This window comes from Nomascus leucogenys, chromosome 16 (genome assembly GCF_006542625.1).
Source record: "Nomascus leucogenys isolate Asia chromosome 16, Asia_NLE_v1, whole genome shotgun sequence".
Taxonomy (NCBI): Eukaryota; Metazoa; Chordata; class Mammalia; order Primates; family Hylobatidae; genus Nomascus; species Nomascus leucogenys.
Genome location: NC_044396.1, coordinates 51,732,264 through 51,758,120, shown reverse-complemented (window position 1 = coordinate 51,758,120; position 25,857 = coordinate 51,732,264). Strand labels below are relative to the sequence as shown.

At 37.6% G+C, this 25,857-nt stretch overlaps 1 protein-coding gene across 1 annotated transcript in view; it reads right to left on the bottom strand.

Moving 5' to 3' along the window:
• Positions 1 to 25,857, bottom strand: part of VPS13B (vacuolar protein sorting 13 homolog B) — an 891,476-nt gene that overhangs the window by 253,113 nt on the left and 612,506 nt on the right. The gene's annotated exons all lie outside the window — the stretch shown is intronic.

Genomic DNA, 25,857 nt, shown 5'->3' with positions numbered 1-25,857 from the left:
TCACATGTGAGATCATGCAGTATTTGTCCATGCCTGACTTATTTCACTAGCATAATGTCCTTGAGATTCATCCATGTTATCACAAAAGACAGAATTTTCCCCTCTTTTTAAGGCTGAATAGTATTCCATTGTTGACATATACCACATTTTCTTTATCCATTCATCTGTTGATAAACACTTAGGCTGACTCCTAGCTATTATGAATAATGCAGCAATGAACATGGGAGTGTGGATACTTCTTTGGCATATTGATTTCAGTTCCTTTGGGTATATACTCAGAAATGGATTGCATGACAGTTCTATTTTTAGTTTATTTTAGGAACTTCCATACTCTTTTCCATAATGGCTGGATGCATTTACATTCCCACCAACAACGCATAAGAGTTCCTTTTTCTCTGCATCCTCACAAACTTGTTACCCTTGATATAATTTTTCAATATATGCTTTGAGATGATCATCTACTTAAAGTGGATATATAAATGTGCTTTTTGTATATTTAGAGTTATACAACCATCACCACAGTCAATTTTAGAACATTTTATCACCCCCTCCAAAGAAACCCCATACCCATTAGCAGGCACTTCCCCTACTACTCCACCTCCCCCACTTCCTGTGACCCTGAGGTAACCAGAAATCTACTTTTTGTTTCTATGGCCTTGCTTATTGTAGAAAATTCAAATAAATGCAGCCATATAGTATGTAGTCTTTAATGACTAGCTTCTTTCCCTTTGTACAATGTTTACAGGGCTCATCCATGTTATAACATGTACCTCATTCCTTTTTTATGGTCAAGTAATATTCTACTGCATGGTGCACTACACTTTATCTATTCATTAGTTGATGGATACAGGATGCTTCTGCCTTTTAGCTATTATAAATAATGTTGCTATCACATGTACAAGTTATTGTGTTGGACATATGTTTTCATTTCATCTAAGATCACAAAAAATTACTCCTATGTTTTCTTCTAAGAGTTTTATAATTTTAGTTCTTACATTTAGGTCTTGATTCATTTTGTGTTAATTTTTGTATACGGTATGTGGTTTCCTCTAATTCTGTTTATTTCTGTAAAGTCAGTATTACTGTCACCTCTTTCATTCCAGATTTTAGTACTGTAGTCTTCTTTTTCATAATCAGACTAGCTAAGAGTTGTCAATGTTGCTGTTTTTTTTTTTTTTTTTTTTTTTTTAAGGAACTTATTTTATTGTCCAGGCTAGAGTACAGTGGCGTGACCATAGCTCACTGCAGCCTTGGCTTCCTGGGCTCAGGTGATCCTCCCACCTCAGCCTCCCAGGTAGCTGAGACTATAAGCGTGTGCCACTATACTTGGCTAATTTTTTGTAGAGACAGGGTTTCATTATGTTGTCCAGGCTGGTCTTGAACTCTTAGGCTTAAGTGATCGCCTGCCTCAGCTTCCCAAAGTGTTAGGATTACAGGTGTGAGCCATTGTGCCTGGTCTATTGTTTATTATTATTATCATTAACATATAAGAAACAGGGTCTCACTATGTTACCCAGGCTGGTCTTGAACTCCTGGACTCACGTAATCCTCCCACCTCAGCCTCCCAAAGTGCTGGGTTGCTGATCTTTTTGAAGGACCAAATTTTTTTAAATTTTCTCCACTGCTTTTCTATTCCCCTTTGATATTTTACAAAGGCCTTCGGGTAAGTGAAGAGTTTGAGGTTAAGTAAATAGCAGTTTCCCACCCATCCCACTTTTAAATAAATGACCACATGTCTTGGATGGCCTGAAACAATCCTATTTCATGAGTATCATCTTGACTTACTTAGTAATAATTTATTTTGTTCTCAAAATTTTCCTGTCTAGATGATAATATACATAGTTACCCTAGCAGAAGCTCTGGTCTAAAACTGTGGACCTCCTGCATGTTATATCTAACTTCCTCCCAGCCTTTTCTGTTTGTGTGTTCTCAGGCTTTAATCCCAGCACTTTGGGAGGCCGAGGCGGGTAGATCACCTGAGGTTGGGAGTTCGAGACCAGCCTGACCAACACGGAGAAACTCCGTCTCTACTAAAAAACAAACAAACAAAAAAAATTAGCCGGGCGTGGTGGTGCATGCTTGTAATCCCAGCTACTCGGGAGGCTGAGGCAGGAGAATCGCTTGAACCCGGGACGCGGACGTTGTGGTGAGCTGAGATTGTGCCACTGCACTTCAGCCTGGGCAACAAGAGCGAAACTCCACCTCAGGAAGGGGGAAAAAAAAAGCAAAATAAGGACAAGGACAACACAAATATCAGTTCAAAGAGACACTTGCAGTCAGAAAGGTAGAAAAGAGAGGCTTTTGAGCACGCTCATTAACCAACAAAAAAGTAAAAGGATTAGTTTTCACTTGTCTCACTCTCTGTACTTTTTATTCTTTTATAAACAAGTGCAAACTATGGCTGAGGTTGAAGAACTGCTGTGGAGAAAGCAGCCTGTATCCACAGGTTACCAACTTTCCCATGGGGTTAGAACCCTGTATTCTATTCTCCAACTGTGCCTCTGCATACACTTTTCCACAATGTAGATGGTATGCCCCAGTACAATGCCATCCCTTTGAAGGTAGAGGTATTTCCCTTCCCTTGAAAGAAGGGGTCCAGTTCTAAGGGCTTCACAAAAAATAGGGATTATACTCTACCCATTTGCCACCTGCCTCCCATCCCCAATCAGCGTACTCAATCTATCAGATGCCAATAATTCACTTTCCATTCTGTCTGTCTGTTTCACAGTCTGCCCTAGGCCCATACTCTCCAAGGAGCTGGAGATAGTTCTGTGAGTCCATCTGTCTTCAGCACCTCTCTTCCTAACATAGTTGAAGGCATACTGCAAACAAACAAATATATTTTGTCAGTTATTGGGGTGTACTTCACTCACAAAAGGCATCAGGGAATTGTATACCCAATATTTCTAGAAGTGCCCTTCACTAATCAAAGAGAATTAAACATATTTTAAGATACTTTGTTTTAATCCTAAAGTCTTTTGCACATGCTTTATTAATCTGGAAATCTGATCAGTTGTGTTGACCTGATTACTGCATGTTATTCAAAAACTTCACTTTATTTTGATCAAAGGTGCTTATTTTTTTTCATGCCATAGTGGTCTTTGACTTTATTTAAAAGGGGATATGTTAGAAACTGAATGAAGTTTTAAAATACTGTCAAGAACTTGTTTGTTAACACGAATTTGCTTGACATCAAAGTTAAATCACAATGAAAAATCTGGTATGTTCAAGGTTTTCACTGGAACAAAAATGTTCATTAAGTGGGGGGAAATATTACTGCAATAAAACACAATGATGAAATAAAGCTTCCTTAACACTGTAAAGAGAGTGGGACAGTGACTCAAGGCACTGGCATATATTTTATTTTGATAATGTAGTTCACAGAATAGCAGCTGACTTTATCCTTAGGAACACATTTTACAAATAGCAGTGATGGATTTTTAGGCCTGGCTACACCTACCAGGAAAATGACGCAACCATTATTCACCTCTTCCAACTATGGTTTTTACTGGCATCTTCTATGAGTTACACTTTGGCGCTCTTCTAAACATCATCAGGCCACAAGCTCAGTCTAAATCAAATATTTTTACAAACTAAACAATCCAGTGCTAAAAACTACCTAAGTTACAAAGATCTAATGCCATTTCCATTCCAAGGAATGGACTATTTTATACAGAAAAATGTTCTTACTACATTAAAAGAAAAAATGGTACTTTAAACCAAAAGAACTGGGCTGGCCAGAGCATCAGAAAAAATCAAACCTGTACTGGCCACCAACTGACATACATAACCCACCAATGACATTTTCCAATCTCTGTATCCCATCTACCCACATAATGAATTATCTAGGCAAGTTAGTTCATTTGCTATTGGGTCAGTTAAATTGGGTTCACACAGCAAAAAAAAAAAAAAAAAAAAAAAAAAAACAAAACATATATATATATACACACACACATATATGTTTCATAGACATAGCCTTTACCTTCAACTCTAACAACCTTGCAAATGTGAGCACCTTTCATATTACTATTGCAAAAGAACAAGTGCATGTTCTTTTTTTTTATTATACTTTAAGTTTTAGGGTACATGTGCTCAATGTGCAGATTTGTTACATATGTATACATGTGCCATGTTGGTGTGCTGCACCCATTAACTCATCATTTAGCATTAGGTATATCTCCTAATGCTATCCCTCCCCCCTCCCCCCACCCCACAACAGTCCCTGGTGTGTGATGTTCCCCTTCCTGTGTCCATGTGTCCTCATTGTTCAATTCCTACCTATGAGTGAGAACATGCGGTCTTTGGTTTTTTGTCCTTGCGATAGTTTGCTGAGAATGATGGTTTCCAGTTTCATCCATGTCCTACAAAGGACATGAACTCATCATTTTTTATGGCTGCATAGTATTCCATGGTGTATATGTGCTGCATTTTCTTAATCCAGAATCTACAATGAACTCAAACAAATTTACAAGAAAAAAACAAACAACTCCACCAAAAAGTGGGCGAAGGATATGAACAGACGCTTCCCAAAAGAAGACATTTATGTAGCCAAAAAACACATGAAAAAATGCTCATCATCACTGGCCATCAGAGAAATGCAAATCAAAACCACAATGAGATACCATCTCACATCAGTTAGAATGGCGATCATTAAAAAGTGCATGTTCTTATGATGATAAATGAGTACCATTATCTCTGCATGTGGAGAATATCTGATTTTCAAAAAGCTGAGGGAAAGTATATAAGCAATGCTGGCAAACTAACCTACTAAAGCCAGTGAAACTTTCATTTTCCCTACACTTGATCTCAGCCAAAAGGCCAACAAGTAATTGAATACACCTTTTCCAGTGGCTTCAATTATCTCCCACTTCTACCACCTCTATCTGTAGTTTTACCACATAAAGCTTTGTATTGGTCAACTGTTGCCAGAACCAGCATAATATTACCTCCTCAATAAAGCTGTAACTTCTTTGCTTAGGGGTGATTCATTAATTATATCCATCATTTACTTATTTAACAAATTAGTAGTGAGCCCCTACTATGTGCCCAGTAATTTAAGGCACTGGGTATATACCAGTAAAAACAAACAACAACAACAACAAAAAACTCTCTCCTTGTGGAGCCTATATTATGAGGAGGTAGGGAAATGTTACAAATAAGTAAACAATATGCAGTATGTTAGTAGATCATACATGGTATGAGAAAGACAAGAGCAGAGTAAAGGAGATCAGGAAGGGTTCTAAGGGAAGACTGCAATTTTAAACAGGGGAGTCATGGTAGGCCTCATCAAGGAGGGGACATTGAGTAAAGACTCAAGCTGCTGGGAAAGCACCTTTGCAAAGGTCTGATGGCAGGAATCACAAAAGACATGCTCAAGGAACAGCAAGGAAGTCAGTGTGATGGACAGTATAGTAGGGGAGGAGGTCAGAAAGTGATGGAGGGGTTAGATCTCATAGGGCCTTGAAAGCCATCATTGTCAAGACTGGCTTTTCTCTAAAAGAAGCAGGACTCCCTGAAGAAAGCTTTTGAAGGGACAAGAGAATCACTTGACTTAGGTTTTAAAAGGATCACTCTGGCTGCTGTGTTGAGAATAGGGTACAAAAAGGAGATGAATTATCAGGCTACCTTAGTAATCTAGGTGAGAGATGATGGTAACTTGGACCAGAGAAAAACAGTGAAGGTAGTGATAAGAAGTCAAATTCTGGATAAATTTTGAAGTTAGAGCCAAGAAGATCTCCTGACAGATTAGATATAACGTCTAAGAAAGAAACAGGAGGTGAGTATAAACTCATATTTGGCCTTAGCAACTGGAAAAGGGTGTTATCAATGACTAATATGAGAAAGACTATGGATGCAGTAGGATTGGAGAAAGAGAAAAATCAGGAGTTCCATTCTGAACATGCTAACTGCATACAGTGAAATGCCATAATCTTTGCAATAAAATTTCAGTTAATTCTCCTCGTCATAAAATTATTTGTAGATTAAAAGTGAATCTGTGCCCTTTTGTTTTTTAGGCATTCAATCTAAAATTGTGTTGCATATCTCACATAAAATACCTTGTATCCATTACAGGATACTACTTCTCTCACTGGGGTAGTTGGAAATTCTAGTCTATTAATTAAGCATTAAGGAAAATTCCTGCTTGCTTTCCACTTACCAAAAATAAATATGCTCATAACTTCTTGTCCCCCAGAATCAAGAATAAAATAGCTCTGTAATCAGTGTCAGAAGACCTGGAGGCCAAACCTTGGCTCTTCCACTTCCCTGTTATGGGACCGTAATCTCTGCGGGTCTCAATGACAACATAAACTGGAGAAAATACCTACTTTACAGGGATGGTGTGAGATTACATTAAATGATGTAAGTGAAAAAATTTCATGGATTGTAAAGAGCTATACCAATGTTAGCAGCTACTAATCTTGTCTCTAGCCTTGCAAAAAATTTGCACAAGACTTTTTAATTGTTTTTGCTCATTCATTCATGGATATATCCTACCATCTTACAAAATGGAATGAATGTTTGAGACCAGCCTGACCAACATGGTGAAACCCCATCTCTACTAAAAATACAAAAAAGCCCGGCGTGGTGGTGAGTGCCTGTAGTCCCAGCTACTTGGTAGCGTGAGACAGGAGAATTGCTTGAACCTGGGACGCGGAGGTTGCAGTGAGTCGAGATCGTGCCACTGCACTGCAGCCTGGGTGACAGAGTGAGACTCTGTCTCAAAAAAAAAAAAAAAAAAAAAAAAAACAAAACAACAAACCAAAAAAAAAAAAAAAAAAAAAAAAGGAATGAATGTAGATAAGAGTCTTTTGAGGAATCTCAAACTGGCAAAAAACTTCTGATAAGTTTTCTTGGGGTTTCTTCAGTCTTTCTGCCCATGCCTTTCTAAGAGCTTTCTAGACAAAGGTTACAAAAATAACTTACCTTATTATTATTATTATTATTATACTTTAAGTTTTAGGGTACATGTGCACAATGTGCAGGTTTGTTACATATGTATCCATGTGCCATGTTGGTGTGCGTCAGATTGCATTATAGCGAATTCTGCAACAAGACAATCACTAAAATGAAAGGGGGAAAAGGCCCTGGTAAAGTTAATAGGAGTTAGCATGATAAAGCAATTAAGCAATGAAGAGTGGGCTATATTACATGTTATAAAAAAGTCAACTGGGCTGATTCCAAAGTGCTAGGGTCAAAACAGAGCAGACTCTTAACAGATAACCTGTTGGGGACAAGATTATATATAGCAGGGGAGGGAAAAGAGAGGGCAATGGGGATTAATATCAAGGTCTTGTCCTAACTATTGTCAATTTACTTTGTAAAAATTTTGGTCTGATCTTAATAGCCCTTCATCCTTATTTATGGAGAAGAGAAGGGAATGCAAGTAACCTTTCTCAATTATATCTCCATATACAGAGAGACTGGGGGATTTTGCTGACAAAGGCAAAAGGTGGAGTCTAGGTTTCTTGTTAACTCTTAGTAAGTTAGCAGCAGAACAGTGACTTGTGTTCTTAAACCAACAACAAAATTCCGTGGAAAATAATCTCAATCTTCAACAACTTCATCCTAATCCTAACTAAAGGAGTCTGCAAGATTTATGAAGATCCTCTAGTTTTTCTTTCTCCAGTATGCTCTCAGACACATGGCACTTTTTTTTTTTTTTTTTTTTTTTTGAGATGGAGTTTTGCTTTTGCTGCCCAGGCTGGAGTGCAGCGGCACAGTCTCAGTTCACTGCAAATTCCGCCTCCCAGGTTCAAGTGAATCTCCTGCCTGAGCCTCCCAAGTAGTGGGATTACAGGTGCACACCACCACACACGGCTAATTTTGTATTTTTTTTTTTTTTTTTTTTTTTTTTTTTTAGTAGAGACAGTGTTTCACTAGGTTGGCCAGGCTGGTCTCAAACTCCTGACCTCAGGTGATCCACCTGCCTCGGCCTCCCAAAGTGCTGGGATTACAGGCACGAGCCACTGCACCCAGCTGACACATGGCACTTCTTATCATGTGCCATAATTATTTACTGAGAGGGGTGTCTTCTGATCTAAGGTGTGAGCTCTCTTGAGGTTGGGAAAGTATTTTATTTATCCTGATAACCACAGAGCCTTTGGCACATACATAATGGGAACTCAATAAAGGTCATTTTCCTGCTTCTCCTTCTATGCACAGCTTTCCCTCCCACCTTTAATTTCTCAGTGGCTAACTCCAGAGATCTTTTAGTGAGATCTCATATATATTTCATTATACTTTGGTGCTGTAGGCTGCCCACACAAAAGTTAAGGCCAAGGAGTTTCAATGCAGGAAACCCAGTATTTTAGACTGTATTTCCTCATAAAGAAATGGAATGCTTGGGACATAAGAGGAAAATATCATTCCAGCAATTCACCTGAACTGGGTTAAACTTACTGCTGTCTTAAGAATTTTGGCTTCTAGTTCTCTTGAGTCACCCTCAGTGGTTTTTATTGCAACACTATCATTCTTGTAAACTTATTTTTTTCAATGGCATCATGAAAATTTTCAAACACACAAAACATTGAAAGAATTTTATAGTAAGCATCCTCCCTACATTCTCTAATGAACAGTTTCTTGTCTACTAATTTTAATAATAACTAGTAAGGGATAGCACAGGCCTCAGCAGGAGAAAAAGGCACTTTCACTTACTGTTTATAATTTCAAAGTAAAAAAAAACCATTAATAACAGCTATATTTACTTATTGAAATATATACTACGTGCTAAGTTCCTTGCCTACATCATCATTATTATTATTATTATACTATTATTTTGATACAGGGTCTTGCTCTGTCACCCAGGCTGGAGCTTAGTGGTACAATCTCAGCACACTGCATACAACCTCCACTTCCCAGGCTCAAGTGATGCTCCCACCTCAGCCTCCAAAGTAGCTAAGACTATAGGCATGCACCAGCACACACAGTAATTTTTAAATTTTTTCTAGAGACAAGGTTTCACTATATTGCCCAGGCTGGTCTCAAACTCCTGGACTTAAGCAATCCTCCTGCCTTGGCCTACCAAAGTACTGGGATTGCAGGCGCAAACTCCCATACCTGGCCAGACTACATTATTTTTAATCATTATAAAATTCTTGTGGGGAAACTGAGGTATAGAAGAGCAGTTAAGGAACCTGGCCAAGTGCCAGAAGAGGTCTCTGAAAGCTAGTCTTGATCATCAAAACTTACACCATTTTAACTATTCTACATGATTCTAAAAGCCAGATGAGGAAAAAACAAGACAACTGATGCAGACATTAATCATTACCTACTCACCATACATTCCACTTTCCCCTATCCTAAGAGAAATCTAATTTTTCACAACACCCCCTTCTCCCAGCCCATGTATCTCAGGGAAATACGCAGCAACCACCAGGATCCAGGGGTGTAATGGGTCTAAGGGTGATCTTCCTTTCCTTTGGTTCAGAAACTCAAGCCTAAGCCATTCAGATATGGCACTGCTTAAATCACAGGGCTTGGTTCAGGAATGGCATGAGATACAATTTGGTCTAATAAAACACGAGAAGAGGTTTTCTCAAGGCTTCTGGGAAGGAAGCTTCCTCATGCTTATAAGGTAGCTTTGGGAAACAACTCAGCCACCGTGAAGTGCAGACATGTACATAGGAACTATTATAGCCACAACACCACCATGAGGAAAGCAGCCTAGGATGAAACCAACATATCAAGGACAGCAGAGCAGAGAGAGTTAGGAGAAAAGAAGCTGTATTCGACTGAGATCATTCTGGAGTCACCTCTGGGATTTACAAGAGCTAAGAGAGCTAAGACATTTCCTTCCTGTACAATACTCTAGGTTTTCTGTTATTTGTGGCCATAGGCATCAAAGCTGATTTTAAAAAGCCACTAAAAGAATAATACTTTAAAGAAAAAACAAATAACTCCTATATCTAGAAAACCCCATTGTCTCAGCCCAAAACCTCCTTAAGCTGATTAGCAACTTCAGCAAAGTCTCAGGATACAAAATCAATGTACAAAAATCACAAGCATTCTTGTACACCAATCACAGACAAACAGAGAGCCAAATCATGAGTGAACTCCCATTCACAATTGCTTCAAAGAGAATAAAATACCTAGGAATCCAACTTACAAGGGATGTGAAGGACCTCTTCAAGGAGAACTACAAACCACTGCTCAATGAAATAAAAGAGGATACAAACAAATGGAAGAACATTCCATGCTCATGGGTTGGAAGAATCAATATCGTGAAAATGGCCATATTACTCAAGGTAATTTATAGATTCAATGCCATCCCCATCAAGCTACCAATGACCTTCTTCACAGAATTGGAAAAAACTACTTTAAAGTTCATATGGAACCAAAAAAGAGCCCGCATCACCAAGTCAATCCTAAGCCAAAAGAACAAAGCTGGAGGCATCATGCTACCTGACTTCAAACTATACTACAAGGCTACAGTAACCAAAACAGCATGGGACTGGTACCAGAACAGAGACATAGATCAATGGAACAGAACAGAGCCCTCAGAAATAATGCCGCATATCTACAACTATCTGATCTTTGACAAACCTGACAAAAACAAGCAATGGGGAAAGGATTCCCTATTTAATAAATGGTGCTGGGAAAACTGGCTAGCCATATGTGGAAAGCTGAAACTGGATCCCTTCCTTACACCTTATACAAAAATTAATTCAAGATGGATTAAAGACTTACATGTTAGACCTAAAACCATAAAAACCCTAGAAGAAAGCCTAGGCAATACCATTCAGGACATAGGTGTGGGCAAGGACTTCATGTCTAAAACACCAAAAGCAATGGCAACAAAAGCCAAAATTGACAAATGGGATCTAATTAAACTAAAGAGCTTCTGCACAGCAAAAGAAACTACCATCAGAGTGAACAGACAAGCTACAGAATGGAAGAAAATTTTTGCAACCTACTCATCTGACAAAGGGCTAATATCCAGAATCTACAATGAACTCAAATAAATTTACAAGAAAAAAACAAACAACCCCATCGAAAAGTGGGCAAAGGATATGGACAGACACTTCTCAAAAGAAGACATTTACACAGCCAAAAAAACACATGAAAAAATGCTCATCATCACTGGCCATCAGAGAAATGCAAATCAAAACCACAATGAAATACCATCTCACATCAGTTAGAATGGCCATCATTAAAAAGTCAGGAAACCACAGGTGCTGGAGAGGATGTGGAGAAATAGGAACACTTTTACACTGTTGGTGGGACTGTAAACTAGTTCAACCATTGTGGAAGTCAGTGTGGCCATTCCTCAGGGATCGAGAACTACAAATACCATTTGATCCAGTCATCCCATTACTGGGTATATACCCAAAGGACTATAAATCAGGCTGCTATAAAGACACATGCACACGTATGTTTATTGCGGCACTATTCACAATAGCAAAGAGTTGGAACCAACCCAAATGTCCAACAACGATAGACTGGATTAAGAAAATGTGGCACATATACACCATGGAATACTATGCAGCCATAAAAAATGATGAGTTCATGTCCTCTGTAGGGACATGGATGAAACTGGAAAACATCATTCTCAGTAAACTATCGCAAGAACAAAAAACCAAACACCGCATGTTCTCACTCATAGGTGGGAATTGAACAATGAGAACACATGGACACAGGAGGGGGAACATCACACTCCAGGGACTGTTGTGGGGTTGGGGGAGGGGGGACGGACAGCATTAGGAGATATACCTAATGCTAAATGATGAGTTAATGGGTGCAGGAAACCAACATGGCACATGGATACATATGTAACAAACCTGCACATTGTGCACATGTACCCTAAAACCTAAAGTATACTAATAAAATAAATAAAAAAAAAGAAAAAACAAAAACAAATAACTAAAAGACAACGAGGTCAAAGGATTACATTCAGAGACGTATGAAGGGTCTATTGAGTTGGGTAGGCTGCAGAAAATAGCAGATAATCTGTGGAATTCCATTCTCAGAGTTAAGTTTAGCAGCACCGGCAGTTTTCTGAGGTTGCTCATGGACAGACCTCTTAGACTTTCCCTTGTGAACAATCCTAACATTTCCATCAAAGATCATATAGTACTGAATTCTATTCAAGCTGTAAAAAGTCTAGATGAGTTCTTGCCAGCAGTCCCAAACATGCAGACAACCACTTTGTTACTCAATTCCAATATTTTTCCTTATGCTTTTGAGAATGCAATTAACTAGGATTCAGCAGACCTAGGTTCTAGTTCAGGCTTTACTTGATTACCTTTGTCATTTCAACTTTCTGTGATTTGGTTTCTAAACCTGAAAATTCCTGGGATTGCTCTGAGAAACAATTGACAGAATATTTTTTTTTGAAATAGACACATGAATATACACAGAATATTTTTTTGAAATATACACATTTCAAAAAAATATATATTTTTTGAAATATACACATAAAGGAAACATATTAATAGTATATTTGCTACTGCTTACTGGTATCAAGGCTTTTTATCAGTCACTATTATATAAGAAACATGCTAGAAAATTGTCACAATATCACACAGAGGAAAAGTACATCATGTGCCCTTTTTCTCTTACCCTTCCCAGTTGTTTAGAGCATGGTACTGATGGAGCAAACTGCAGTTCTCCATGAGGCTATGTCATTGTTAATATTTATCACAATAGAGAGCAAAGTACAGCTTACCAAGATGGGTACATTTTTCTGGGAATAGAGTATCAGAAAAAAGAATTAACAGCTGAGAGATCATGAGTGAGCTGCAAGGGCTGGGTATGAGGTTGATAACCAATACAAAGAGGAGTGGAGAGGGAATGGACAACACATTTCTTCTACTTCACAATTTTGCCTGAGCGTGGACTGGCACCATTTATACACTTTGCCATCTTAAAACAACAAAGCCTAGCATAAATTAGGGTAGAAAAATTGTTTAGAAATCTTTCAATGTAATGGATGTTCAAGTATAGGTTTATATTGTTCTCTTGTTCCTTACAGGAGTTACACTTCATTCTGTCCAAAGCAAGTTATGTGTTAAAACAAAAAACAAACAACAAAAAAACAAAAACAGCCAGGTGTGGTGGCTCACGCCTGTACTCTCAGCACTTTGGGAGGCAGAGGCGAGTGGATCACCTGAGGTCAGGAGTTCGAGACCAGCCTGGCCAACCTGGTGAAACCCCGTCTCTACTAAAAATACAAAAATTCGCCAGGTGTGGTGATACATGCCCATATCCCAGCTACTCGGGAATCTGAGGCAGGAGAATTGCTTGAACCCGGGACGCAGAGGTTGCAGTGAGCCAAGATGGAACCACTGCACTGTAGCCTAGGCGGCAGAGCCTGACTCTGTATCAAAAACAAGCAAAATACAAACAAATAAAAAAAACCCAAACAAATAACCCAAAATCTAGGTTTTACTATTTCAAAGTAATATTATTTGCATATGTTTCACACAATCAACCTTCATTTTTAGGCTTAAAATAGATCATCTATGTGAGAAATTATTTTTGAGGTACAGGAGAGATGCAATTCTTAGCTCCCAAATTTACTCATCTGAATTGTCAAATCTTATGACTTTTCAATTTTTGTGTATATGTGTATCTGTGCTGATATTTTTAAAATTTAACTTATAATCTGCCTTCATGTAATATGGTACCACTTTGCATATAGACTAAGAACCTTACAACTATACAACTCCGTTTCTCCTCACTCAGCTTTTGTACTATTGTCAGACATTTTGCTTTCATATATGTTATTAACCCCCAATACATTATTGTCACTTCAGTCAATTATTTCAAATACATTTTTGTAATGTGGGGGAAAAAGTCCTTTATAGTTATTATTCCCAGTTTTCTTCATTCTTTTGTCTAGAGACAGATTTCTATCTGGTGTATTTATTTACAGACAGGATTTCTGGTGCAATCTTGGCTCACTGCAACTTCCGCCTCCCGGGTTCAAGTGATTCTCCTGCCTCAGACTCCTGAGTAGCTGGGATTACAGGCACCCGCCACCACGTCCAGCTAATTTTGCATTTTTAGTAGAGACGGGGTTTCACCATGTTGGCCAGGATGGTCTCAATCTCCTGACCTCGTGATCTGCCCACCTCGGCCTCCCCAAGTGCTGGGATTACAGGCATGAACCACGGCACCCGGCCATATCTGGCATACTTATACTTTCTTGTTAACATCATTTCCCTTTCTCCATATTTTCTGCTGGTGAAATGCCTATTTATCTTTCAAAGTTCACCCTAAGTGTTACTTCCTCTTAAATGTCTTGAGATAACTCTCCTCCACCCCTATAGGCAGAACTGATCATTTCCTTCTCTCTGCTCTTCAGTCCTTTCTTTATACATCTATTACTCATTATCTCGTGAGATTTTTTAAAAAAATTATCCATCAAGGTAGTAAATTCCTTTATTATCTGGCATAGTAAATGTACAATAAATATTTGTTGCATGAAATAAATGTCCAGAGACGGGACCTCAGCATCTCAAGATATAGACTCTTCTTCTCCCTCTCCCTGCCAAAATGGTAAAGTCCAAATTAATTTTTAGCTAAAACAGAGTAAAAGAATACAGCAGTTTTAAACTTGGTGATAATAATATGTGGTGTGCTCATCAAACTACAAATTCCTGGGGCCTTCTCCAGACCTACTGAATCTGTACAGGAGATTTTTAACTCATTTTAATGAGCACTCCTGATGATTATCATCATAGACTAGGTTTAGAAAACACCTACCTATATATACATATATGTCTATGTATATATTGCCTATAAGTATATACTAGCATCGCATAAAAAAAGACAATAAACAATTGAAAGAAAGTTGGACTTTTAGAATGAATCATTACAATAATAATATTCCAAAAATAATCACTGAATCCTCGAACGGAAAGGGGCTTTAACATTCACACGTCACAACACCCCTTGCCAGCAGGAAACAGGCCCAGAGAGGTAAAGTGACTTGACCATGATTCCATCAGGTGTGGCAAAACAAATTTTACAGAAATTTATCTGATTTTTAGTTCAGATTAATGGAGAATCCAAAAGAAATCTAGAAAGTGATCCATTATAAACTGCCAAAACATATTTTAAGTATACACTTTTCCTTATCAAGGGAATAGTTTTTAAAAACTTATAAATTAATCTATGGTAGCAGATTCTAGCAGTGATAACTACTACAACTTTTGAGGAGTGTCTACTAAATGCCAAGCTTAAGTGTTTGTTTTCAATGAGCATAATTTCAGCAAGGCCTCACAATAAGATTAAGGATTAAGGAGTACTATCCCAAATTTAAAGACTGGGAAATAGGCGCAGAGGAATCACAGAATTTGCTGTCTTTCAAAGCCAGTAAATGGTAGCGCCAGGATTAGAAAACAGCTTTTCTGACCATTCTATGCTTTTTGCACTATACTGTACTACTTCATTTAGAAAATGGCTAATAATATTACTCATAATAATAATACATGAGCAATTATTACATCGAAACAAAGGCAAATTTTAAAAGACATGAAACTTCCTGATACTTATTTTGGCAAGTAATTTTTTTTTTTTTTTTTTTTTTGAGACGGAGTTTCGCTGTTATTCCCTAGGCTAGAGTACAATGGCGCAATCTTGGCTCACTGCAGCCTCCGCCTCCTGGGTTCAAGCAATTCTCCAGCCTTAGCCTCCCGAGTAGCTGGGATTACAGGCATGTGCCACCACGCCCAGCTAATTTTGTATTTTTAGTAGAGACGGGGTTTCTCCATGTTGGTCAGGCTGGTCTCGAACTCCCAACCCCAGGTGATCCACCTGCCTTAGGCTGCCAAAGTGCTGGGATTATAGGCGTGAGCCACCGCGTCTGGCTGGCAAGTAAATTTTTTAACATGAAACTTGGTAAAGGCATCTGCTTTTTTCTCTAGATTATTGCTTCAGGATAAGAAAAAATAATAGGTTTATTTAATCCAAATAATGAAAGCATAAAGTTCTGTTTTAAATCATTAAATAACATAGGACTATTTCTAAATGACCTGGATTAAGCCTAAATCCCATAAAATACTCAGGTTAAAATAATCCTAGACTTCCTTCTTATACTGAAAGACTTTTAAAATAATTATAATTTTGGCCAGGCCCGGTGGCTCAGGCCTGTAATCCCAGCATTTTGGGAGGCCGAGGTGGGCGGATCACTTGAGGTTGGGCATTCGAGACCAGCCTGACCAAACATGGAGAAACCCCATCTCTATTAAAACACAAAATTAGCCGGGCGTGGTGGCACATGCCTGTAATTCCAGCTACTTGGGAGTCTGAGGCAGGAGAATCGCCTAAACCCGGGAGGCGGAGGTTGTGGTGAGCTGAGACTGCGCCATTGCACTCCAGCCTGTGCAACAAGAGCAAAACTCCATCTCAAAATATATATATACATATATGTGTGTGTGTGTGTGTGTGTGTGTGTGTGTGTATAAAATTTAAAATAAAAACTATTTTAGGGAGTTATTTTTCTCTAATGAAATCACAGTAGCCTACATAATCTACCAGTGATCTCTGAACATAAATCTGTGTTTGCCCTTGAATTTGTCATTTAATTTCTTCTTGTTTATTTAACCGAGGGGTATAAATCAGACGAGTACTAAGAGGTTCCTATGGTGTGCGTCTGTAGTCTAGGTACTTGGGAAGCTAAGGCAGGAGGATCGCTTGAGCCCAGGAGTTCTGGGCTGTAGTGCGCTACGCCAGTTGGGTGTCTACACTAAGTTCAGCATCAATATGGTGACCTCCTGGAATCAGGAGACCAGCAGGTTGCCTAAGGAGGGGGTGATCAGCCCAGGTTGGAAATGGAGCAGGTCAAAACTCCTGGACTGAGCAGTAGTGGGACTGTGCCTATGAATAGTCACTGTACTGCAGCCTGGGCAACATAACAAGACTTCTTCTTTTTTTAAATGGTCTGTTCAGAGTATATATATTTTTGATAGCATGTCACCACGTTAAAAGAAACCATATTTATCCAACTTTACATTTCTATAACCTGTCATTCAGGTCCTGGGTGCTTTGACATCTATGGTAATTTACCACTGAACAATAGAAGAGATGAAAACATTTTCACCTTTCCTTTATGCTCCAGGCTACTAACAAGTCCACACAACAAAACATATTAAGCACCTAGTAAATAAAAGAAATCGTGCTATCTATTGTTTCATATACACAGGGAAGTATAGACGCTGCTCTTGCCAGCTCTTTCATAGTCTTTCTGAATGATATAAGGGACAGGTGAATGGATAGATGGGCAAATAAGAATGTTGATAGGTGAACAACCAAATAATAAATATTGTTTTAACTGCCTTCAAGAAGCTTTCAGTCTACTTACAGGAATTGATTTAGAAAACAAGAATTTATCATTCGTCACTGGCTTGGTACTATGTGAGGCATCAGCAATGCTGAGATACATAAGGCAGAGTATTTACGCCCAAAGAATGTAAAACAGGCTGTCTACCCTCCAGAAATACCTGAAAGGTGTAACAACATAGTCACATTTTGAGACACTAAAGATAAATCAGACTTTGAACTTGTCTTTAAAAAAGATTTCATGGTAGTCAATTGTCTTCTTCATGAAAAATAATTATAATAATAAACAAGTATAAAGGGTAAAGCTATCTAAGATTTTTTTAAAAAAGATACAAGGGTGGTTTCACATAGAAACTGGAGGAATCCAGAAATACAAATGATCATTTAAGCTTGGCCTTGAAGGCTAGATAAGATGACAGCTGCCACAGAATTAGAAAAAGAGATAGAAATAGTCAGATAGCAGGAGTAAAGGAATGATAGTAGGAAAATAGGCAGGGGGTTCAGAGTAGGGAGTGGAAAAAGTTGACTATCCAAATTTGTGTAAGACAATTCATGTCTGAGATTGTCACACTCACAGAATAATTTGGAGTGTCCCTGGTCCTAATCCTCTAAATGCTGAGTGTAGACCTTTAGTAATGCTGACGTTCTAAAATTTCCAAACAACTGTATTCCCACTCCAAATGAGAACTACACAGGTTTCTGTGAGAAAGGATAAAGCAGGAAAGATAAATTGGAGGCTTCAGTAGCAGGCTGAGTTCTTATTTAGTTCAGCAGGCAAAGGGAAGCAATGAAGGTTTTTGAACAAAGGACTGAAATGACCCTAAAAAAACCTTAGGATAATTACTCTGGCTGCTGTGTATATTAGACTGGCTTAAAATAGAAGGCAGAAAGTCAGCAGAATATTTAGTATTGTGGCATAGTAGTAAGGACCACATGGCTGGAAATACACTCAATAAGAGAGACTTTATTTCACCACCATAGATATTTCCATTTACTGAGTACTTTTGTGTACCAAGAATTGTGCTGAATACTTTACTTTCTTTTTTATTCTCACAACACACCCCAAAGGGATCTGTGATGCTCCTAATGTTAAGCACTGCTACTCTTATTCTCATTTGATAGATGAGGAGAGTGAAGTTTAAAGAGTTTAGGAAAGTTGCACAAGAACACAATCTCTAAAGCCAGGATTAGGAATCCAGATTGCTAGTCTAATGGCAGAAGCACAGCAGTACTTTAGACATAAAATCTGGGTTGAAATCATGGCTGCATCACTTACCAATAACAGGACCTTTGGAAAATAAGCTAAAATTTTCTGTGTCTCAGTTCCCCCTTTTGAAAAGTGGGAATAAGAATAGTGCCTATATTTTACGGAGTTATAGAGAGAGCTAATACTCAGTATTTACCATACTTAGCTAATAATAAGTATACAATAAATGTCATCGTTATCATCTTTATCATTTTTAGTCCTCAGAGTCCTAAAATTTTTAGATATCACATATTATCCTTTGTCTGTATTTCTTTACAGAAAAATTCAATCAAACCCAGTCTATGAGAACAGTATTTCTGGAAAGAAAACAATGTTTTAAAGTTTATAGAAAGGCTAAAAGACTTTCCAGTCTATTTTACTAGTATTAAAAGAGAGCAAAAACCAAAACATCTACCAAAAAACAGTCCTTGTTATCAAACAGAAGACTGCTTAGAGTGTAAAAATGCTGTTTTAGTGTAGTGAAATTACTCCCATAACAAATAAATATGTCAATGATTGCCACATCCAAAGCTTCGAGTTTCTTTTTTTTTTTTTGGTTTATTTGTTCCCAGTAAGAACAGTCCTCATTTAGCTATTTGAGAATTAAATGAGATAATGAGATAATGCATATAAAAAAACAGGTAGTGCTTGGCAAGCAGTCAATAAGTATTATCTATTGCTATTATCATCACTATTAATAATGTGATAATTTTAAAGTACAAAAGTATAAATATGTACTTTAAAAGTCTTCTGAAAATTCCTGTCAAAATTATATCACAAATAAAGCACTGACAAAAATGAATCTGATTTCAACCAGCTAAGTATTTCTACATAATTTATTTCATGTCTATTATATTTTCTATAGGAAGTTTACTTGCGGACTTTTATATACCTAATTCATTCAACCTACTGCAAAATTCTTACATATGTTTGCAGCAGTAAGAGGTTTTATAACTAAAGGCACATCTCATTCTTAAAATATTTCTTTAAGTTGTTCAAATGAATTCATTTCCCATAAAACACTGCTTAGGGGAATTTAACTTGAGAATGTTAGAATGTCAGCATAATTCATATCCAATTTCTCAAATCTAACAGTTTTTCTATAACCATTTTTGAAGACTAAAAGATTACTTGAAGATTATTCAATATGACAGACAAATTAAGCCTACGCTTTGGACTTTTTCTAAGTTATAATATTTCACATAGATTTTCTAGTAAAATAGCTGATAAAAGTCTTGGTTTCCAGATTAGAATAAGTAAATTTACTACTCAATATTAGACAAATAAGTAAAAAACTAATTTCCAATGTTTCCTCATTTTAATATTATTTTCTGAATTTCTTTAGATTATGAAACTATTTTTTTATTATACTTTAAGTTCTGGGATACATGTGCAGAACGTGCAGGTTTGTTACATAGGTATACATGTGACATGGTGGTTTGCTGCACCCATCAACCCATCATCTACATTAGGTATTTCTCCTAATGCTATCCCTCCCCTAGCCCCCCAACCCCTGACAGGCCCTGATGTGTGACGTTCCCCTCCCCGTGTCCATGTGTTCTCATTATTCAACTCCCACTTATGAGTGAGAACATGCGGTGTCTGGTTTTCTGTTCCTGTGTTAGTTTGCTGAGAATGATGGTTTCCAGCTTCATCCATGTCCCCACAAAGGACATGAAGTCATTTTTTATGACTGCATAGTATTCCATGGTGTACATGTGCCACATTTTCTTTATCCGGTCTATCATTGATGGGCATTTGGGTTGGTTCCAAGTCTCTGCTATTGTGAATAGTGCTGCAATAAACATGTGTGCATGTGTCTTTATAGCAGAATGATTTATAATCCTTTGGGTATATACCCAGTAATGGGATTGGTGGACCAAATGGTATTTCTGGTTCTAGATCCTTGAGGAATTAAACAGGAGAAATATGATCAAAACAACAGCATATTCCAAGATAACAAAAATATATTTGTTCTACTCAAAATGACAAATGACTTTCCCTTAATCTTAACATTTCTGGAAATATTAGTTTTAGAGAAAGAGAAACAGGGACAGAAAGTTGAGTGTGTGAGAGCAGCATTTGTGAAAGCATGGTCCACGGATCCCCTGAGGTCCCAGAGACCCTATTAAGGACCGTTTAACATGAAAACTAATTTCATAATAATTCTAAGGCATTGCTTGTGTTTTTCACCCTGTTGACATGTGCACTGATGGTGCAAGAGCAAGACTGAGTGCCTTAGCATGAATCCAGGCAGTAGCATGAAAACAGCTATTTCTTGCTGAATCCTTCCGACCATACACTTGCGGTAAAAAGCAAACTAAGTAACAGTTTCATTTAAGGATGTTCTTAATGAAACAGCAAAAATTATTCATCTTATTAAATCCTGACCCATTAATAAACATCTTTTTAATATTCAGTTCAATGAAATAGGAAGTACACATAAGACATTTTTGCTGCATACCATAAAATGATAGCCTCAAGGAAAAGCAGATGTGCAACTAAACTGAAAGCTGTACTAACTGATTTCTTTATGGAAAAGCATTTTTGTTTGAGGAACTGACAAAACTACAGTTCCTCCAAACTGGGTACTTCACAAGCATTTTCTCTATAATGAACAAAGTGGGCCTGTTAATTCAAGGAAAACTATAGATAGTGTTTGTTGCCAATGATAAAATTCAAGCTTTTAAGCAAAAATTAGCATTTTTGAAAACTAAAAGGAGTCATTATGAACCTGATAAAATTCCCAATATTTAGGTTTTTCTGATGAAACCAGTGGTAATATTAACCAATGTGAATTTTGATATTGTGTAATAAAATGTATAAACTTTTGGAAGATCTGCATAACTCACTAAAATATTTTCCAAATGACTATTATGACTAATATATAATGTTACAAAATTGTGCATGGGTGAAAGATTCATTCTGGTTTTTCTCCTCTCTTCCTCAAATGAGTGCTTCAATTTACACTTTCGTTATCTGAATTACTACAGGAGATTACCATGCTGGGTCTCCCTGCCTAGTCCACCTGCCACTATTCCAAATGTGAATCTGATCATGTCATTCTCTTGTTTTTGACTCTTCAATGGCTTACCATTGCAATTCAATAAAATGCAAATTACATACAAGGACAATCAAGGCCTTGTAAAACCTCATTTTTGCTTAACTGACCCTAAGAACACCCATATCCATATTAGGTCACTAAACTGTAGTGCTTCTAACCAATATATTCTCAAGTGGGGTGTGTATGTGAGAGAGTGTGCCTGCCTACCTGGCTTTGATAATTATTAGCTAGGTACAAGTTACAGGACTTCCTTGAGACTTTGTTTCCGTATCTATCCAATCTGAAAAGCAACCCCAAATTCAGAGAGTGATTATGAAGATTAAAGGAGTTAAGCTATATAAAACACTTAGACTATTGTCTCACACAGGGTGAGTTCCCAATATGTTAGCTGGTGTTATGGTGTTATGGATCCTGGGTAGTTGCCTAAGTAATACACATTCTGACAAAAGCTGCACTGAGTAGCCCAACAATTTTTAAAGCTAGGTTTACTGAAGTATAATTTGTAAACAATAAAATTCACCCTTTAAAAACGTACAGTTGAATAGGCATGGACAAATGTATACAATTGGGGAACCACCACCATCATCAAAGCCTTCCATCTCCCCATTGTATTTTTTGTCTCTCAAAGGTAAACTACTAAATGGGCCAGTCTTCAGAAAGAATGGTGAGGGACCACCTGTGGCATCTGCTAAAGTCTGAGAATCTTAAAAAATGTAGAAGGAAAATTATGGGGTTTAAGCCATGGTGTTTATTTTTTATTCCTCTATATTCTGAGAGGATTTTAAGTCATTTGCTGTGGAAAACCTTTGAGGAAGAGCCAAAGTTCTAGAAATAAGCAATCTAAAAACGTCTGAAATCTTAGATGAGAATTATATACATTTCTATGGCTCTAATGTTAATTTTTCTTAAAAGTCTATTCCTTTATGTAATAGTAACCAAAAGCCCAGAAGTTGCTTGTTAGAAAAGTACAAACTCAGATATGAAACCAAGCAAACCATGGACCCTTAATTATTTTGAAGAGCCTGCTCACTTGTCACATTTTTACTTGGAAAAGATAATAAATTATTTAGAACCGATTTTCCTAGGACTTTCCTCCTTCTGTATAAATATTTTTGTGTGTCAGAAGTACATGGTATTAAAAGCATTAGAAATCAGAGAACAGTAGGTGAGGAAAAAATAATTATTCAAGAGAAAATTCAGGGTCAGAGAGATGACATAATTTAGCATGAATGGGAAGAAATGGAAACTATAGAGGAGTAGATGGGAGAGGCCTGGGGAGACAGGAAGGCAGATATTAATAGTAACCTTGAGAGGACAGGGGCTGACTGAGATGGAGATGTAGCTGGAGCAAAGGGAGTTTTAACTGTTCCTACCAGCTTGAGTACAATATTTTTAAAAATGTACATTTGTCATGCTTCATAGAGAGTTGAATATAGTGCTTTATGTAGTTCTTTATTCTTTAGATAGTTGTAGAGAAGTCAAATACAGTAAATAATAGCAAAAAGTCTGGGGAAAGGGAAACTTTACATTGGATAGAAATAACCATTACTTTAGAAATAGTTTAGAAACATGAACTAAGTACTGTATATTTTATGTTGGCTAAAGTAATTTTTTTTTTGCAAATGAGATTTTACTTAAAAAAATCATAATTTTTAACTATCAAAGACAGCATAAGAACAGGCACCAAACATGCACGGACAGGTTACAAAGTGGATCTACACTGGGGACTGAAGGGAAGGGAGGGCTAAGGAAGTGCCTAAAACCAAGTGGTTAAGCGGAGGAGGAGGAGGAAGGGGAGAAGGCAAAGGAAGGAATGCTCAATTAGTGTTATAAGTTGTCTTTATTTTCTTCTCCAGGATATGTAGTGCAGAGATCAAAGAACTCCCACATCAGATCTCCAATGATGTGGTTCTATTCTTCGCCCCTAAAAACATGGTTTATATTTTCCTACAAAAGTTTTATTTATTCTGAATCACTGATTTGAAAATGAGCATGTGTTACTCTTTACATACACTACCTCTGTAAGTAGGCTTAATAAGATGATTACTTGCTATTCAGGAATAAATGAATAATTACTGCAGTCAAATGAACGTAACCCAGGGCAATCTCAGCCCTCTCACCCTTCTATATAATCAATAACAATTGTAACTTCTGAAAACAATGGGTGATACTACATAGTACAGATATTTCCTTACTGAATAATGAGATAATAGGTCCTCATTATATAACAACAGGTAAAATGTAACTATAATATTTATGTTTGAAGATCACATAATTACAGATGATTATTATCGATGTGGGAGCACGACTGAGAGCTTCAGCCTAAAATGGATCTGAACTTTGAGGCACACCTGTTTAAGTCATTCTCTAGCTGCACAAACACCAACTTCTCTCTATTGCCCACTGACTTAAGCAAAACATTTCAATCTGATATTCAAAGCACTCCATGGTATGTACTTAACCTATCTGTCTCCATCAAACATGAAGTTAGCCAACAATTTCTTCCAATTCTTTTGAAGTATATGTTGTATACATCTTATTTTCTCTACTTCTAGGAACAGAAATGAGAATTACTATGAATTTAGGAATCCATTTATTAATTCATTCAGCAAGTATTTATTCGGCATTGAAGTCCATTGTGTGCTCAGTATTTTCCCTGGGTTATATCATCTCAGACTTAGAATACTGTAAGAACATCTGATCAGTAAGGATTGTGCTTGGCTTTATGTAATAGTGAGCCAAATACCACTGGCTTAACTGTTTAGGTTTCTTTTGCTCACATAACCTAAAGTTAGGGCTGGTGCAGTAGCTGCATGATGTCACTGATATCTTAGGACCATTTTCTCTGTCCACTTTGTTATCCTGTGTTTTCTCCTCTTGTTTGTCATCACATGGTCACAAGTGGCTGGTCATTTCCATCGTTGTTATTCCAAGGAGGAGGAGGAGAAAGAAAGTAAAGACTTTCCCAGAAATCTGTAGAACACTTCTCTTTATACCTCATTGACCAGAACTGTGTCAAGGGAATCAGATGATGTCATCAAGATTTTGTCTCTCAAGTTTGCTTATTTCTGTGCATTTGGCTCCTTCTCTCTTTTTCTCTCTCTAACACTGACAGGTTTTCTTCATATGACAGTGGTAAAGAAGGATGGACCATGAACAATGAAAGCTTCAGTATTATACCTAAACTTATTTAACTACAGGAAAGACAGTTTACCTTTCTCACTGTGCTCAGATAAAACACTATCCTTGTCTGGGCCCTGTGATCAGATCACCCAGTAAATGTCAGGAGGATGGAGTACAACAATTGGCCAGGCCAATGTCACAGAGTGACCCTATAATGGGAAGCCCCATCAAAACCACAATGGAATAGGAAACTATTGTTTACCTAAAGAAAAGGGAGTTCATCGTCAGATGAAGAGGGGTAGAATAGGAAAAGACAATATTTGTCACCATAGATGTACTGAACAACTGGCAAGCTAACACTATTTCTGACATATTATATGATATAGAACTTTAGGCTCTATTTGAGGATATGTTCGAAGTATTGAGGAAGAACCAAAGCTGCTTTCTGAGGAATATCATGACTGCCTACCAGGTAACCCTGAAGACTCTCTAGCTACGGATGCTGGTTGTACTCCAATATCCGTTATCACCTACTTTCATAGTAGAATAATTTTTAGCAAGGCACACAGCAGAAAAACAATTTTTAGCAGGGCACATGTAAAATACTATATTTCTCCTCTGCAATTATACAGGCAGAATAAAAGAAAAAAGACTACATTTCTCAGCCTCACTTGGAGCTGGGTGTGACGACATGGCTAAATTCTGACCAATGGAATGTGAGCATAACTGATAAATGCAACTTCAGAGTTTGTCCTTGTAGGGAGGGGTCCCTACTTCCTGTTTCATTTCCCTTACCCTCTAATCTGCTGCTTATAACACAGACATGGTAAGCCATCTATGGACCAAGCCAGTGATATACTTCAGAGATGCTAAATTAACAACAAGAGAGGAGACAGGGTCTCTGATTGACCTTAGGGAGCAGAGCCACTATACCAGTCTTAGACTACTGACCTAAGGACTGTTACCTGAGAAAAAGAAACTCATATCTATTTTGAGTTTCTGTGACATGCAGCTAAAACAGTGTCCAAGTGAAATGTTATAACTCTTATTTTCACAATAGACTTCTCTGCTAACTTACCCATTTCCATCTGGTTTCCTAAGTGTATGTATCTGTCTTTAATCAGAAGCACCACATCTTAGC